Source organism: Pseudophryne corroboree, chromosome 2 (genome assembly GCF_028390025.1).
Source record: "Pseudophryne corroboree isolate aPseCor3 chromosome 2, aPseCor3.hap2, whole genome shotgun sequence".
Lineage (NCBI taxonomy): Eukaryota > Metazoa > Chordata > Amphibia > Anura > Myobatrachidae > Pseudophryne > Pseudophryne corroboree.
The window spans coordinates 840,773,876-840,790,674 of NC_086445.1; the positions used below are offsets into that span (position 1 = coordinate 840,773,876).

The 16,799-nt window shown below is 47.0% G+C and overlaps 1 protein-coding gene across 3 annotated transcripts in view; it reads left to right on the plus strand.

The window, feature by feature from the left end:
* The window catches only part of SMS (spermine synthase), a 376,994-nt gene that overhangs the window by 140,566 nt on the left and 219,629 nt on the right, over nt 1–16,799 (plus strand). The gene's annotated exons all lie outside the window — the stretch shown is intronic.

Below are 16,799 nucleotides of genomic sequence, written 5' to 3' on the forward strand. Positions count from 1 at the left end.
CCTCCTCCAAGCCTCAGTTAGGTTTTTGTGCCCGTCCGAGCAGGATGCAATCTAGGTGGCTCTCTTAAGGAGCTGCTTAGAAAAAGTTTTTAGGTTTCTTATTTTCAGTGAGTCCTGCTGGCAACAGGCTCACTGCATCGAGGGACTTAGGGGAGAGAAGTTCAACTCACCTGCGTGCAGGATGGATTGGCTTCTTAGGCTACTGGACACCATTAGCTCCAGAGGGAGTCGGAACACAGGTCTCACCCTGGGGTTCGTCCCGGAGCCGCGCCGCCGACCCCCCTTGCAGATGCTGAAGATTGAAGGTCCAGAAACCGGCGGCAGAAGGCTTTTCAGTCTTCATGAAGGTAGCGCACAGCACTGCAGCTGTGCGCCATTGTTGTCACACACTTCACACCAATGGTCACGGAGGGTGCAGGGCGTTGCTGGGGGCGCCCTGGGCAGCAATGTATAATACCTTATTCTGGCTAAAAATACATCACATATAGCCCCTGGAGGCTATATGGATGTATTTAACCCCTGCCAGGTCTCAGAAAAACGGGAGAAGAAGCCCGCCGAAAAGGGGGCGGGGCCTATTCTCCTCAGCACACAGCGCCATTTTCCCTCACAGAAAGGCTGGTGGGAAGGCTCCCAGGCTCTCCCCTGCACTGCACTACAGAAACAGGGTTAAAACAGAGAGGGGGGGCACTTATTTGGCGATATGTATATATATATATTAAAATGCTATAAGGGAAAAACACTTATATAAAGGTTGTCCCTGTATAATATAGCGTTTTTGGTGTTTGCTGGCAAACTCTCCCTCTGTCTCCCCAAAGGGCTAGTGGGGTCCTGTCCTCTATCAGAGCATTCCCTGTGTGTCTGCTGTGTGTCGGTACTTGTGTGTCGACATGTATGAGGACGATGTTGGTGAGGAGGCGGAGCAATTGCCGGTAATGGTGATGTCACTCTCTAGGGAGTCGACACCGGAATGGATGGCTTATTTAAGGAATTACGTGATAATGTCAACACGCTGCAAGGTCGGTTGACGACATGAGACGGCCGGCAAACCAATTAGTACCTGTCCAGGCGTCTAAAACACCGTCAGGGGCATTAAAACGTCCTTTTACCTCAGTCGGTCGACACAGACACGGACACTGACTCCAGTGTCGACGGTGAAGAAACAAACGTATTTTCCTTTAGGGCCACACGTTACTTGTTAAGGGCAATGAAGGAGATGTTACATATTTCTGGTACTACAAGTACCACAAAAAAGGGTATTATGTGGAGTGTGAAAAAACTACATGTGGTTTTTCCTGAATCAGATAAATTAAATGAAGTGTGTGATGATGCGTGGGTTCCCCCCGATAGAAAATTATTGGCGGTATACCTTTTCCCGCCAGAAGTTATGGCGCGTTGGGAAACACACCTTAGGGTGGATAAGGCGCTCACACGCTTATAAAAACAAGTGGCGTTACCGTCTCCAGATACGGACGCCCTCAAGGAGCCAACTGATAGGAGGTTGGAAAATATCCTAAAAAGTATATACACACACATACTGGTGTTATACTGCGACCAGCGATCGCCTCAGCCTGGATGGACAGCGCTGGGGTGGCTTGGTCGGATTCCCTGACTGGAAATATTGATACCCTTGACAGGGACAGTATTTTATTGACTATAGAGCATTTAAAAGATGCATTTCTATATATGCGAAACTCTGGCATCAAGAGTAAGTGCGATGTCCATATCTGCCAGACGATGTTTCTGGACACGACAGTGGTCAGGTGATGCAGATTCCAAACGGCACATGGAAGTATTGCCGTATAAAGGGGAGGAGTTATTTGGGGTCGGTCCATCGGACCTGGTGGCCACGGCAACAGCTAGAAAATCCACCTTTTTTACCCCAAGTCACATCTCAGCAGAAAAAGACATAGTCTTTTCAGCCTCAGTCCTTTCGTCCCCATAATATCTGCCCAGGGATAGAGGTAAGGGAAGAAGACTGCAGCAGGCAGCCCATTCCCAGGAACAGAAGCCTTCCACCGCTTCTGCCAAGTCCTCAGCATGACGCTGGGGCCGTACAAACAGGTGCGGTGGGGGGTCGTCTCAAGAGTTTCAGCACGCAGTTGGCTCACTCGCAAGTGGACCCCTGGATCCTACAAGTAGTATCCCAGGGGTACAGATTGGAAGTTCGAGACGTCTCCCCCTCGCAGGTTCCTGAAGTTTGCTTTACCAACGTCTACCTCCGACAGGGAGGCAGTATTGGAAACAATTCACAAGCTGTATTCCCAGCAGGTGATAATCAAAGTACCCCTCCTACAACAAGTAAAGGGGTATTATTCCACACTATATTGTGGTACTGAAGCCAGACGGCTCGGTGAGACCTATTCTAAAATGGAGTCACTCAGAGCAGTGATAGCGAACCAGGAAGAAGGGGACTATATGGTGTCCCTGGACATCAAGGATGCTTACCTCCATGTCCAAATTTGCCCTTCTCACAAAGGGTACCTCAGGTTCGTGGTACAAAACTGTCACTATCAGTTTCAGACGCTGCCGTTTGGATTGTCCACGGCACCCCGGGTCTTTACCAAGGTAATGGCCGAAATGATGATTCTTCTTCAAAGAAAAGGCGTCTTAATTATCCCTTACTTGGACGATCTCCTGATAAGGGCAAGGTCCAGAGAACAGTTGGAGGTCGGAGTAGCACTATCTCAAGTAGTTCTACGACAGCACGGGTGGATTCTAAATATTCCAAAATCGCAGCTGTCTCCGACGACACGTCTGCTGTCCCTAGGGATGATTCTGGACACAGTCCAGAAAAAGGTGTTTCTCCCGGAGGAGAATGCCAGGGAGTTATCCGAGCTAGTCAGGAACCTCCAAAAACCAGGAAAAGTGTCAGTGCATCATTGCACAAGGGTCCTGGGAAAAATGGTGGCTTCTTACGAAGCGATTCCATTCGGCAGATTTCACGCAAGAACTTTTCAGTGGGATCTGCTGGACAAATGGTCCGGATCGCATCTTCAGATGCATCAGCGGATAACCCTGTCTCCAAGGACAAGGGTGTCTCTTCTGTGGTGGCTGCAGAGTGCTCATCTACTAAAGTGCCACAGTTATGCATTCAGGACTGGGTCCTGGTGACCACGGATTCCAGCTTGAAAGGCTGGGGAGCAGTCACACAGGGAAAAAATTTCCAGGGAGTGTGATCAAGTCTGGGGACTTCTCTCCGCATAAATATACTGGAGCTAAGAGCAATTTACAATGCTCTAAGCTTAGCAAGACCTCTGCTTCAAGGTCAGCCGGTATTGATCCAGTGGGACAACATCACGGCAGTCGCCCACGTAAACAGACAGGGCGGCACAAGAAGCAGGAGGACAATGGCAGAAACTGCAAGGATTCTTCGCTGGGCGGAAAATCATGTGATAGCACTGTCAGCAGTTTTCATTCCGGGAGTGGACAACTGGGAAGCAGACTTCCTCAGCACAACCTCCACCCGGGAGAGTGGGGACTTCATCGAGAAGTTGTTTCCACATGATTGTGCACCGTTGGGAAAGACCAAAGGTGGACATGATGGCGTCCCGCCTGAACAAAAAACTGGACAGGTATTGCGCCAGGTCAAGAGACCCTCAGGAAATAGCTGTGGACGTTCTGGTAACACCATGGGTGTACCAGTCGGTGTATGTGTTCCCTCCTCTGCTTCTCATACCAAAGGTACCGAGAATTATAAGACGTAGAGGAGTAAGAACTATACTCGTGGCTCCGGATGGGCCAAGAAGGACTTGGTACCCGGAACTTCATGAGATGCTCACAGAGGACTCAGGGCCTCTGCCGATAAGAAGGGACTTGCTTCAGCAAGTACCATGTCTGTTCCAAGACTTACCGCGGGTGCGTTTGACGGCATGGCGGTTGAACGCCGGATCCTAAGGAAAAAAAGGCATTCCGGAAGAGGTCATTCCTACCCTGGTCAAAGCCAGGAAGGAGGTGACCGCACAACATTATCACCACATGTGGCGAAAATATGTTGCGTGGTGTGAGGCCAGGAAGGCCCCACGAAGAAATTTCAACTCGGTCGATTCCTGCATTTCCTGCAAACAGGAGTGTCTATGGGCCTCAAATTGGGGTCCATTAAGGTTCAAATTTCGGCCCTGTCGATTTTCTTCCAGAAAGAATTGGCTTCAGTTCCTGAAGTCCAGAAATTTGACAAGAGAGTACTGCATATACAACCCCCTTTTGTGCCTCCAGTGGCACTGTGGGATCTCAACGTAGTCCTGGGATTCCTCAAATCACGTTGGTTTAAACCGCTCAAATCTGTGGATTTGAAATATCTCACATGGAAAGTGACCATGATGTTGGCCCTGGCCTCGGCCAGGCGACTGTCAGAATTGGCGGCTTTGTCTCATAAAAGCCCATATCTGATTGTCCATTCGGACAGGGCAGAGCTGCGGACTCGTCCCCAGTTTCTCCCTAAGGTGGTGTCAGCGTTTCATCTGAACCAGCTTATTGTGGTACCTGCGGCTACTAGAGACTTGGAGGACTCCAAGTTGCTAGATGTTGTCAGGGCCCTGAAAATATAGATTTCCAGGACGGCTGGAGTCAGGAAAACTGACTTGCTGTTATCCTGTATGCACCCAAAAAACTGGGTGCTCTTGCTTCTAAGCAGACGATTGCTAGTTGAATGTGTAGTACAATTCAGCTTGCACATTCTGTGGCAGGACTGCCACAGCCAAAATATATAAATGCCCATTCCACAAGGAAGGTGGGCTCATCTTGGGCGACTGCCCGAGGGGTCTCGGCTTTACAACTTTGCCGAGCTGCTACTTGGTCAGGGGCACACCCTGGCTGAGGAGGACCTGGAGTTCTCTCACTCGGTGCTGCAGAGTCATCCGCACTCTCCCGCCCGTTTGGGAGCTTTGGTATAATCCCCATGGTCCTGACGGAGTCCCCAGCATCCACTTAGGACGTCAGAGAAAATAAGATTTTACTTACCGATAAATCTATTTCTCGTAGTCCGTAGTGGATGCTGGGCGCCCATCCCAAGTGCGGATTGTCTGCAATACTTGTACATAGTTATTGTTACAAAAAAATCGGGTTGTTATTGTTGTGAGCCGTCTGTTCAGAGGCTCCTACGTTTGTCATACTGTTAACTGGGTTTAGATCACAAGTTATACGGTGTGATTGGTGTGGCTGGTATGAGTCTTACCCGGGATTCAATATCCTTCCTTATTGTGTACGCTCGTCCGGGCACAGTATCCTAACTGAGGCTTGGAGGAGGGTCATAGGGGGAGGAGCCAGTACACACCACCTGATCCTAAAGCTTTAGTTTTGTGCCCTGTCTCCTGCGGAGCCGCTAATCCCCATGGTCCTGACGGAGTCCCCAGCATCCACTACGGACTACGAGAAATAGATTTATCGGTAAGTAAAATCTTATTATTGGCTATTTGGGATGTGTTAAAGCTCCCCCTGGAGCATGAGGAACGCACATATTCCTCTGCAGAATTCAACTTGGGAAGTTTCCTACGATTCTTGCAGGCCGGAGTGCATAAAGGCTTACGTCTAGGATCCATTAAGGTCCAGATTTCAGCTCTTTCCATCTTCCAGAAGAAGTTCAGACCTTCTTGCAAGGGGTGCTTCACATACAACCTCCATTCGTGCCGCCGACGGCACCTTGGGATCTGGATGTAGTGTTACATTTTCTACAGTCCTCCTGGTTTGAACCTCTGACGACAGTAGAAGATAAGTTCCTCACATGGAAAACGGTGATATTACTGGCCCTGGCTTCTGCTAGGCGTGTCTCAGAATTGGGGGCTTTGTCGTGCAAAAGTCCATACTTGGTCTTTTACGAGAACAGAGCGGAGCTCAGGACTAGACAGCAGTTCCTGCTGAAGGTAGTCTCCACGTTTCACTTAAATCAACCTATCGTGATTCCATCCAGTTCTGACACTTTTGCTCCTCCGGAGGCATTGGATGCTGTGCGTGCCTTGAAAATTTATATCAAAAGGACGGCTCGGATCAGAAAGACTGCTTCCTTGTTTGTGCTCTATGATGCGCAGAAAAATGGTTGCCCTGCTTCTAAGCCCACTCTACAATATTGGTGGGCTCTTCCTGGTCGGCTGCACATGGAGTCTCGGCCCTGCAACTATGCCGAGCTGCTGCCTGTTCGGGGAAGAACACCTTTGTGAAGTTCTACAAGTTTGATACCCTGACCAAAGAGGATACCTAGTTTGGGCAGGTCGTGCTGCAGATGTCTCAGCACGTTCTCACCTGTTCTGGAAGCTTTGGGACATTCCCAATCATATTTATCTGTCCCCAATATTCCTTATGGATGCTAGAGAAAATAGGTTTTTAAATACTTACCGGTAAATCCTTTCCTCGTAGTCCATAAGGGATATTGGGCGGTGACTTTCTGCAGGTTCTCTGTTATGTGTTCCTGTTCAGCTGTTGCTGTTAATGTTGCCAGATGTTGCTGGCTAAGTTATATATTGGTGTGCTGGTGTGAAAATCTCACCACGCTTTTTGTTATGTTCCTTCTCTCAAGTATGTCATTCTCTTTCAGGCACTGTTTACCTATAACTGACCTGTAGGAGGAGGCATAGAGGGGAGGAGCCAGCACACCCAGTTGAAGAAAGCTAAAGTGCACTGGCTCCTTTGGACCCGTCTACACCCCATTATACTAATCTGTACACCAATATCCCATATGGCAGGCATGTCCAAACTGCGGCCCTCCAGCTGTTGAGAAACTACACATCCCAGCATGCCCTGACACAGCTTGAGCATTCTCTGACAGCAAAACTGTGTCAGGGAATGCTGAGTTATGTAGTTTCACAACAGCTGGAGGGCCGCAGTTTGGACATGCCTGCCTTATGGACTACGAGAAAAGGATTTACCGGTAGGTATTTAAAATCCTATTTTTACAGAATCTACTTGTTAAATGTTACCCCAAAGTTAATTGTTTACTATGGATAACGTCTGCTTTGGTCCACTTCTCTCTTGATACATCTCTCCCAATATCATGAGGAGTGGCCAAACTTCAGTGGGCCTGGCATACTTTAAAGGGTGTTGGTTTATTAGAATATTATTTTATACCGAATCCACTAAATGGGTACGTTTAGCATCCCGTCTGTTGGGATGCCAGCGGTCATGTGACTGATACCAGAATCCCGACACCACACTTGAAACTGGTGCCAGATCACCGACAGCCGTCATCCTGATGGTGAGTATCGGGGTTTAGGGTTAGGGCCCGGAAGAGGGGGGGCATTAGCGTTCGGCACGGGGGGGGGGGGTGTTTAGCCCTAGCAGCCACACCCCGGGGACAGCTGCAGCTGCCACTGCCCGAGGGTAAGGATAGGGGGCGGGGGTAGAGATACTTACCCCTTCCGATGTTGGCATTTTCTTTTTTGTTTTTATTGCAAATTGAACAATAAATTTCAACAATTGAACAATACAGAAAAGAATTATTGCATACATTTTATGTCATTTTCTTCCTCCAGGTATACCAAAATAGATACACGTGTCGGTTTTTATATTGTAAAATAAACAAAACAGAAAAATAACATTGAGATAACCATTAAATGACAATATTATGTTTCCAAATACAGTGTCATAGTGATTTTTTGTGGTTAATTAGTATATTTTTAAACAAAAATATATTAGAGATTTCTTTTGAACATACTGTAGTTATTGTATATCTGAGTGTTGATCAATTAAAAAATCTCTTATGAATGTTTTAATCCACATTACAGATTTGAAAAAAGTAAAATAAAAAATACCAGATATTATGGATCTTTGGTTACATTCAAAAGACAAATTGTTAGATAAAGCTAAGAAGGAGGAAGAAGAGAATAAGGGGGTAAGAAAGAAATAATAAAAAAAGGTCATGAGAAGATTAAGGCTATAGGGAGTAAAGAATGAGAGAAAGAGAAGGGGAATGGAAAGGTAGGGGAGAGAAAGAGTGAAAGCCATACATGTCCAAGTCATCCTCGATGGTCTAATTTAGAGAGATATGTGGAATATTCTAGTTTCATACCCAAGGGTCATATGGAAACATTTATGTATTTGCTGTCTGGTTTCTATGGGTAAGGTGTCTATATAACTTTCCCATATTGAAAAGAATTTTTCAGTTTGGGAGTCCTTGTGAAGTGTAGTCTCAGTCCATTCAAGTTTAAACATTTGAAATAATTTTTCCTTAAACATATTAAGTGTTGGAGGTGTGGAAGAAATCCATTGTTGTAACATGCATTTCTCTAACGTCCTAGAGGATGCTGGGGACTCCGTAAGGACCATGGGGAATAGACGGGCTCCGCAGGAGATAGGGCACTTTAAGAAAGCTTTGGATTCTGGGTGTGCACTGGCTCCTCCCTCTATGTCCCTCCTCCAGACCTCAGTTTTACACTGTGCCCAGAGGATGAAGGGCGCACTGCAGGGAGCTCTCTTGAGTTCTTTGCTACAGAAAGCATTTTTGTTTGGATTTTTACTTTTTCACAGGGAGCACTGCTGGCAACAGGCTCCCTGCATCAAGGGACTGAGGAGAGAGGGGCAGACCTACTTAACTGATAGCATCTGCTTCCTCGGCTACTGGACACCATTAGCTTCAGAGGGGGTGAACACAGGTTCGTCCTGGGCGTCCACCCCCGGAGCCACGCCGCCGTTCTCCTCACAGAGCCAGAAGAACAGAAGCAAGAAGACGTCTCAGGCAGCAGAAGCCTTCAGCTTCACAGAGGTAACGCACAGCACTGCAGCTGTGCGTCATTGCTCCACATCACCTCACACACTCCGGTCACTGTATGGGTGCAGGGCGCAGGGGGGGGCGCCCTGGCAGCAATAATAACACCTCTTAGATGGCAAATAGGTATTTACATGTACAGCTGGGCACTGTACATGTATATAATTGAGCCCCCGACATTTTACACGATTTTGAGTGGGACAGAAGCCTGCCGCCGAGGGGGCGGGGCTTCTCCCTCAGCACTCACCAGCGCCATTTCTCTCTCCACAGAACGCTGAGAGGAAGCTCCCCGGACTCTCCCCTGCTTACACACGGTGAAGGGAGTTTAAAAAGAGAGGGGGGGGGGGGCACATAATTGGCGGATAAAGTATAATACAGCGCTGCTGGGGAAAAGCATTCTGTGTTGGTCTCCAGGTTGTTGCGCTGGGGTGTGTGCTGGCATACTCTCTCTCTCTGTCTCTCCAAAGGGCCTTTCAGGGGATACTGTCTTCAGAAAAAGTTTCCCTGGGTGTGTGCAGTGTGTCGGTACGTGCGTGTCTACATGTTTGATGAGGAAGGCTCGCTTAATGTGGAGGGGGAGTGCTTGAATGTCAGGTCGCCGTCTGGGTGGATATGCTGAATGTCTTGAATGCAAATGTAAATCTCCAGCATAAAAGATTAGACAAGGCTGAAGCTAGGGATCAGTCAGGTAGCCAGTCCGTGCCTGTCCCTGTGGTGCCAGGACCTTCAGGGTCTCAAAAGCGCCCCATATCCCAGTTCGCTGACACAGATACCGACACAGATACTGACTCTAGTGTCGACTATGAGGATGCAAAATTACAGCCGAAGGTGGCAAAAGGTATTAGGTACATGAATATTGCCATAAAAGAGGTTTTGTATATCACGGAGGAACCCCCTGTCCCTGACACGAGGGTTCACATGTATAAAGGGAAAAAGCCTGAGGTCACGTTTCCGTCCTCATTTGAGCTAAGCGAATTATGCGAAAAGGCTTGGGAATCTCCGGATAGGAGACTCCATGTTCCCAAAAGGATTCTCATGGCATATCCTTTTCCACAGAAGGATCGGATACGATGGGAATCTGCGCCTAAAGTAGACAAGGCGCTGACATGCTTATCCAGGAAGGTGGCACTGCCTTCTCCGGATACTGCTTCCCTCAAGGATCCTGCTGATCGCAAGCAGGAAATTACCATGAAGCACATTTACACACATTCAGGAACTATAGTTAGGCCGGCCATGGCGTCGGCCTGGGTTTGTAGTGGTGTCGTGGCATGGGCAGACTCCTTATCTACGGAGATGGACACCTTAGATAGGGATACCATTCTAATGACCATGGAGCATATCAGAGATGCTGCCTTGTATATGAGGGATGCTCAGAGAGACATTTGTTTACTAAGCTCTAGAATAAACGCTATGTCTATTTCTGCTAGGCGGCTCTTGTGGACCCGACAGTGGACGGGAGACGCCGACTCAAAGCGGCATATGGAGTCATTGCCTTACAAGGGGGAGGAGTTGTTTGGAGAAGGCCTCTCGGAAGATGGTGGCTTCATACGAGGCCATCCCCTTCGGCAGGTTCCATGCGAGGACTTTCCAATGGGACCTATTGGACAAATGGTCAGGGTCCCATCTACATATGCAGAAACGGATCACCCTGTCTCCCAGGGCCAGGGTATCTCTCCTGTGGTGGCTGCACAGTGCTCACCTCCTAGAGGGTCGCAGGTTCGGCATTCAGGACTGGATCCTGGTGACCACGGATGCGAGCCTCCGAGGTTGGGGGGCTGTCGCACTGGGAAGAAATTTCCAAGGTCTCTGGTCAAACCTAGAGACTTGTCTCCACATCAATGTCCTGGAGTTAAGGGCCATTTACAACGCCCTACGCCAGGCGGAGGAGTGGCTTCAGAACAAACCGGTTCTAAATCAGTCGGACAATATCACGGCAGTGGCTCATGTAAACCGCCAAGGCGGAACAAGGAGCAGAGTGGCCATGGCAGAGGCGACCAGGATTCTGCGCTGGGCGGAAGGCCATGTAAGCGCACTATCAGCAGTGTTTATCCTGGGGGTGGACAACTGGGAGGCGGACTTCCTCAGCAGGCACGACCTGCATCCAGGAGAGTGGGGACTTCATCAAGAAGTCTTCACACAGATCGTGGATCTGTGGGGACTGCCTCAAATAGACATGATGGCATCCCGTCTCAACAAAAAGCTAAAGAGGTATTGCGCCAGGTCAAGAGACCCTCAGGCGGTAGCGGTAGACGCTCTGGTGACACCATGGGTGTTCAGATCGGTCTTTGTGTTTCCTCCTCTGCCTCTCATACCCAAGGTGTTGAGATTAATAAGACTAAGAAGGGTCAGAACAATTCTCATTGTTCCAAATTGGCCAAGGAGGACTTGGTATCCGGATCTGCAAGAGTTGCTCACAGAAGATCCGTGGCCTCTTCCTCTAAGGCAGGACCTGCTGCAGCAGGGGCCCTGTCTGTTCCAAGACTTACCGCGGCTGCGTTTGACGGCATGGTGGTTGAACGCCGGATCCTAGCTGAAAAAGGGATTACGGAGGAGGTCATTCCTACCCTGATCAAGGCTAGGAAGGATGTGACATCGAAACATTATCACCGTATATGGCGGAAATATGTTTCTTGGTGTGAGGCCAGAGCTGCTGCTACGGAGGAGTACCATTTGGGCCGTCTGCTTCACTTCCTTCAAACGGGAGTGAATTTGGGCCTAAAATTAGGGTCCATAAAGGTCCAAATTTCGGCCTTATCCATTTTCTTTCAAAGAGAATTGGCTTCTCTTCCTGAAGTACAGACTTTTGTGAAGGGAGTGCTGCATATTCAGCCTCCCTTTGTACCTCCGGTGGCGCCTTGGGATCTTAACGTGGTATTAAGTTTCCTCAAGTCACCTTGGTTTGAACCACTCAAAACAGTGGAGTTGAAATACCTCACTTGGAAAGTGGTCATGTTGTTGGCCTTAGCTTCTGCAAGGCGTGTTTCGGAATTAGCGGCTTTATCATATAAAAGCCCATACCTGATTTTTCACGTGGATAGGGCAGAGTTGAGGACTCGTCCTCAATTTCTGCCCAAGGTGGTCTCATCTTTTCATATGAACCAACCTATTGTCGTGCCTGTGGCTACACGGGACTTGGAGGACTCCGAGTCCCTGGATGTGGTCAGGGCTTTGAAGATTTACATGACCAGAACAGCTAGGATCAGGAAGACTGAAGCTCTGTTTGTTCTGTATGCGGCCAACAAGGTTGGCGCTCCTGCTTCAAAGCAGACAATTGCTCGCTGGATCTGTAACACGAGTCAGCAGGCGCATTCTATGGCAGGATTGCCATTGCCTAAATCGGTTAAGGCCCATTCCACTAGGAAGGTGGGCTCTTCTTGGGCGGCTGCCCGAGGGGTCTCGGCACTACAACTGTGCCGAGCTGCTACTTGGTCGGGGTCAAACGCCTTTGCAAAGTTCTATAAGTTTGATACCCTGGCTGAGGAGGACCTCCTGTTTGCTCAATCGGTGCTGCAGAGTCATCCGCACTCTCCCGCCCGTTTGGGAGCTTTGGTATAATCCACATGGTCCTTACGGAGTCCCCAGCATCCTCTAGGACGTTAGAGAAAATAGGATTTTACTTACCGGTAAGTCTATTTCTCGTAGTCCGTAGAGGATGCTGGGCGCCCGTCCCAAGTGCGGACTTCTTCTGCAAGACTTGTATATAGTTATTGCTTACATAAGGGTTATGTTATAGTTGGTCGGTCTTGAACCGAGGCTATGTTACTTGTTCATACTGTTAACTGGGTAGTTTATCACAAGGTCTGGAGGAGGGACATAGAGGGAGGAGCCAGTGCACACACAGAATCCAAAGCTTTCTTAAAGTTCCCTATCTCCTGCGGAGCCCGTCTATTCCCCATGGTCCTTACAGAGTCCCCAGCATCCTCTACGGACTACGAGAAATAGATTTACCGGTAAGTAAAATCCTATTTTTTGGGCTACCGAGGAGATAAACATTAGTAGTTTTTAAAAAAAAATTGAGTATGGAGATTTCCACTTAACTAGCGCTATGTGTGGATTCTTCTTTGTTCCAAATCATTCCATCGTATTTATCCAGATCAATTTGACATATGAAATAAAAAAGTTATGTATAGTGTAATACCATTTTAATTACAATGACACATTTACATAACATACATAAAACATGGATAAAATAGATGAGCTTTACAAAAAATGTGGGATCAAATATTCAGCCAAATCCCCTGGAGAGGCAAGTGAGGCAATGTGTAATTACCAGAATTTTAGGGAACTGTGGTTTAGACAGTCCCTAACAGCGCGTGTGTCCCGTAATGGGTGTTCCGGATCAGCCCATCCACCACACAGATTGTCACTGCTGGATCCTGGATAAGTGCACTCTCCTCACAGGCGTCTTTAGTGGGAAACCAACGCGTTTCAACTCTTAACTAGAGTCTTTTTCAAGGTTTGGGATGAATCTGAAAAACCTTGAAAAAGACTCTAGTTAAGAGTTGAAACGCGTTGGTTTCCCACTAAAGACGCCTGTGAGGAAAGTGCACTTATCCAGGATCCAGCAGTGACAATCTGTGTGGTGGATGGGCTGATCCGGAACACCCATTGCGGGACACACGCGCTGTTAGGGACTGTCTAAACCACAGTTCCCTAAAATTCTGGTAATTACACATTGCCTCACTTGCCTCTCCAGGGGATTTGGCTGAATATTTGATCCCACATTTTTTGTAAAGCTCATCTATTCTATCCATGTTTTATGTATGTTATGTAAATGTGTCATTGTAATTAAAATGGTATTACACTATACATAACTTTTTTATTTCATATGTCAAATTGATCTGGATAAATACGATGGAATGATTTGGAACAAAGAAGAATCCACACACAGCGCAAGTTAAGTGGAAATCTCCATACTCTATTTTTTTTGCACTTGTGGTGAGGGTAAAAGGAACCTCATAGGAGAAAAACACTTTCTTTAGCTGCTGTTTTGCGCACTAAGTAATTTTCTATAATCCACTTGTTTTACTATTAGTAGTTTTTTACATCCTGCTGAAATTTTGGGGGTGTTTGGCAAGAAACTGAGTATAGCCCATGCTGGGGTCAATGAAAGAAAATTCACCAAGTAGTCCACTACAAACTGCCTTATTATTAAACAAAATCCTGAATTGTGGGACAGTCCCATAAGCAATGGTACAAAGTTGCTTCAAGGCAGTTACATTTATGACATTTGGACATATTGGTCATACCAATGAGATTACAACGGTGTGGAGATCCAGTAAGTAACCTCTATAGAATACTTTGAAAAACATCTCTGTTTGATGTGGCCGTTATTGTTTTAATAGAGTACAATAAAGTTTTCAAAATATCCTTCTCTTCTACGCTGGGAAATTGCGACTGTCATTTAGTAATACCCGTTTGAAATTGACCTGTATGATGGGGCTGTCTCAATATTTAGTAAAAATAAGTTATGGCTTTCTTGGAGTAACTCACATTTAGGAAGGCATCATCCAGTTGATTACGCCAGTCTTCCTCGCTTAAAAAAGTTATTACCTTATTAGTGTAATGTTGTGCCTGGAGAAAGGCTAAGTCATAACAAGATTGTGCCTGTGCATAGTGTGTAAGTAAGAGGTTTTTTTGTGTCAAAATGTGCGAGGTGTCTAACTGAGCGTATTCCCTGATCATGCCATTTTCTAAATGGTTATGTTGCCATACTGTGTTAAAAAAGGAAGATATAGAGTAGAGTGTAAAGTTTAGCTTTAATATGTATTGTGTAACATGTCGACATTAGTTTTCCAATAAATGTGTAGGAATGTCGTGTTTATATAAATGCGAAAAGCAGGTCATATCAAGGTTTGCGAGAAATTGTTGTTCAAGGGTATGTTTGGCATATTGGTCTGCCTTGTGGAGCCAGTCTTTGATGTACCTAGAGGTAGCTTCTTGATTATATAGTTTTACATTGGGGAAATGTATTCCACCCTCCTCTGGTTTTTTGTAATATTTTTAAACTGATTTTCAGTCTTTTCTTAGACCATATAAAGTTCTGGAATAATTCCACTATTTTCTTTTCGTCTGATAAAGTAAGTATAAGTGGGAGAACTTGCAGTGGGTATAGTAATTTTGGAAAAGTAATACTGTACGTTTGATTAGGCTCTTCCCAAATACGAACACTGGAGGTGTTGCCACCCTTCTAGTTCTGTCCCAAGTTTTGCAATAAGCGGGGTTAAATTTGCATAATACAAGTTATGTATGTTTTTGGTTAGTTTTATCTCCAAGTACTGGGAAGAGGCCCACTGCATTCCTCCTTGAGGGGTGCTAGGTTTATAGGGACGATTACCTAAGGCCATTTCTGTCGATTTAGATAAATTTATCTTATACCCTTGGTAGCCATAATAATTGAGTTTTTTAAACAGGGGTTCCAGGCTATCCTTTGGATTAGAGACGATGAGCAATAGATCGTCAGCAAAGGCCTGCAGTTTTAATTCCTGATTCCCACTCTTTGCTCCTTGAAAGGTTGTCCATTGTTGTAGGTAATGCAAGAGAGGTTCCAATGCTAGGTTGAACAGCAAAGGTGACAATGGACAACCCTGTTTTGTTCCTCGCTGCATCAGTAATGACTTGCCAAGAAGGCCGTTGACCAATAATCTGGTGCTAAGTTCTAAGTAAAAATATTTAAACATCTCTACAAAAGTAGTACCAAAGTCTCTAAAGTCCAGGACTTTGAACAGATATTCCCATAAGATTTTGTCAAAAGCCTTCTCGGGGTCTAAACTTAATATCACAGTTGACGAAGCAATATTTGCTGGTGTAGAGGTTAGTACTGCTATAGCTGAGCGAATTCTTAGGACAGAATGGCGACCCGTTGTAAAGCCCAATTGGTGCGGTGTTAAGAGAGTTGGCATTAAATCTTGTAGTCTGGTAGGTAATATTCTGGCTAAGATTTTGTAGTCTTGATTCAACAGTGCAATTGGCCTATAAAACTCCACAAAAGAAGTATCCTTATCTGGTTTAGGTAATAAAAGCGCTAGGGCTTCATTAAACGAAGGGTAAGCAATTTTTTTCATCAAATATTTGTTGGAATAAAGCGAGAAGTGTCGGGCAAATATCAGTTTTTAGGATTTTGTAATAATTTGCATTAAAGCCGTCTGGGCCCGGTGCTTTATTTAGTTTGAGGGAGTCTATGGGATGTATTCAATAACTGTCGGAAGCTGCCGTCTTGTCGGAAAGATAGCAGCTTCCGACAGAAATTGGTCGAAAGGGGCTCTGACCTATTCAATAGGGGCTGATTTTTTCCGACAGGTCGGGTATTCCGATCCACGTGCAGCTGCCAGAAATGGGGCCAAATCCGGGGTTTTGGCCCCCTTTCCGACAAACTCAATCCGACTTGAAAACAAGTCTGATTGAGGTGAGGAGACAAGCGGTGCTGCTGGCGGATGGGGGAGCTGAGATCGGCGGCCGGCGGGGGGAGCTGGCTGCGGGGAGACATGTCTGCGGCAGTGGGGGTCTCTCCCTGCCGCGCCTTCCCCCGCCGCCGCAGACATGTCTCCCCGCAACCAGCTCCCCTCGCCGGCCCCCGATCGTAGCTACCCCAGCGGCCTGCAGGCACCTCTTTCCCTGCAGCGCCTCCACCCGCCGCCCCAGACATGTCCCCCCACAGCCAGCTCCGACCGCAGGTCTCTGCTCTCCCACTGCCCAGCTTACCGCCGTCCCGCTCACGGCCGCCGCCATCTACACTCCTGGCCGTTGCTGTCAGAGCATCCGCTGTCGCTGACCGTAGCGGCAGAACAGGACCCTGTGTACGGCCAAATTCGACAGTCTGATTTGGCCGTCAATTGAATAGGGGTTGTCGGTTCCATTCCGACAACTGCATGTCGGAATGGTTCCGACTCTTATTGAATATACCCCTATGGCTGTAAGAATTTCTTGTTCTGTTATCGAACTATTGAGCCAGTCTCTCTGTTCTGTTGGCAGTTTGGGTAACCCCACATTTTCTAAGAAATCAATAATGTCTTTTTGATTAGAATTACTAGATTTATATAAATAAGTAAAATATGACTCTAGCAGATTTAAAATATCAGGGTGAGAGGTGAGGATCGAACCAGAACTGCGT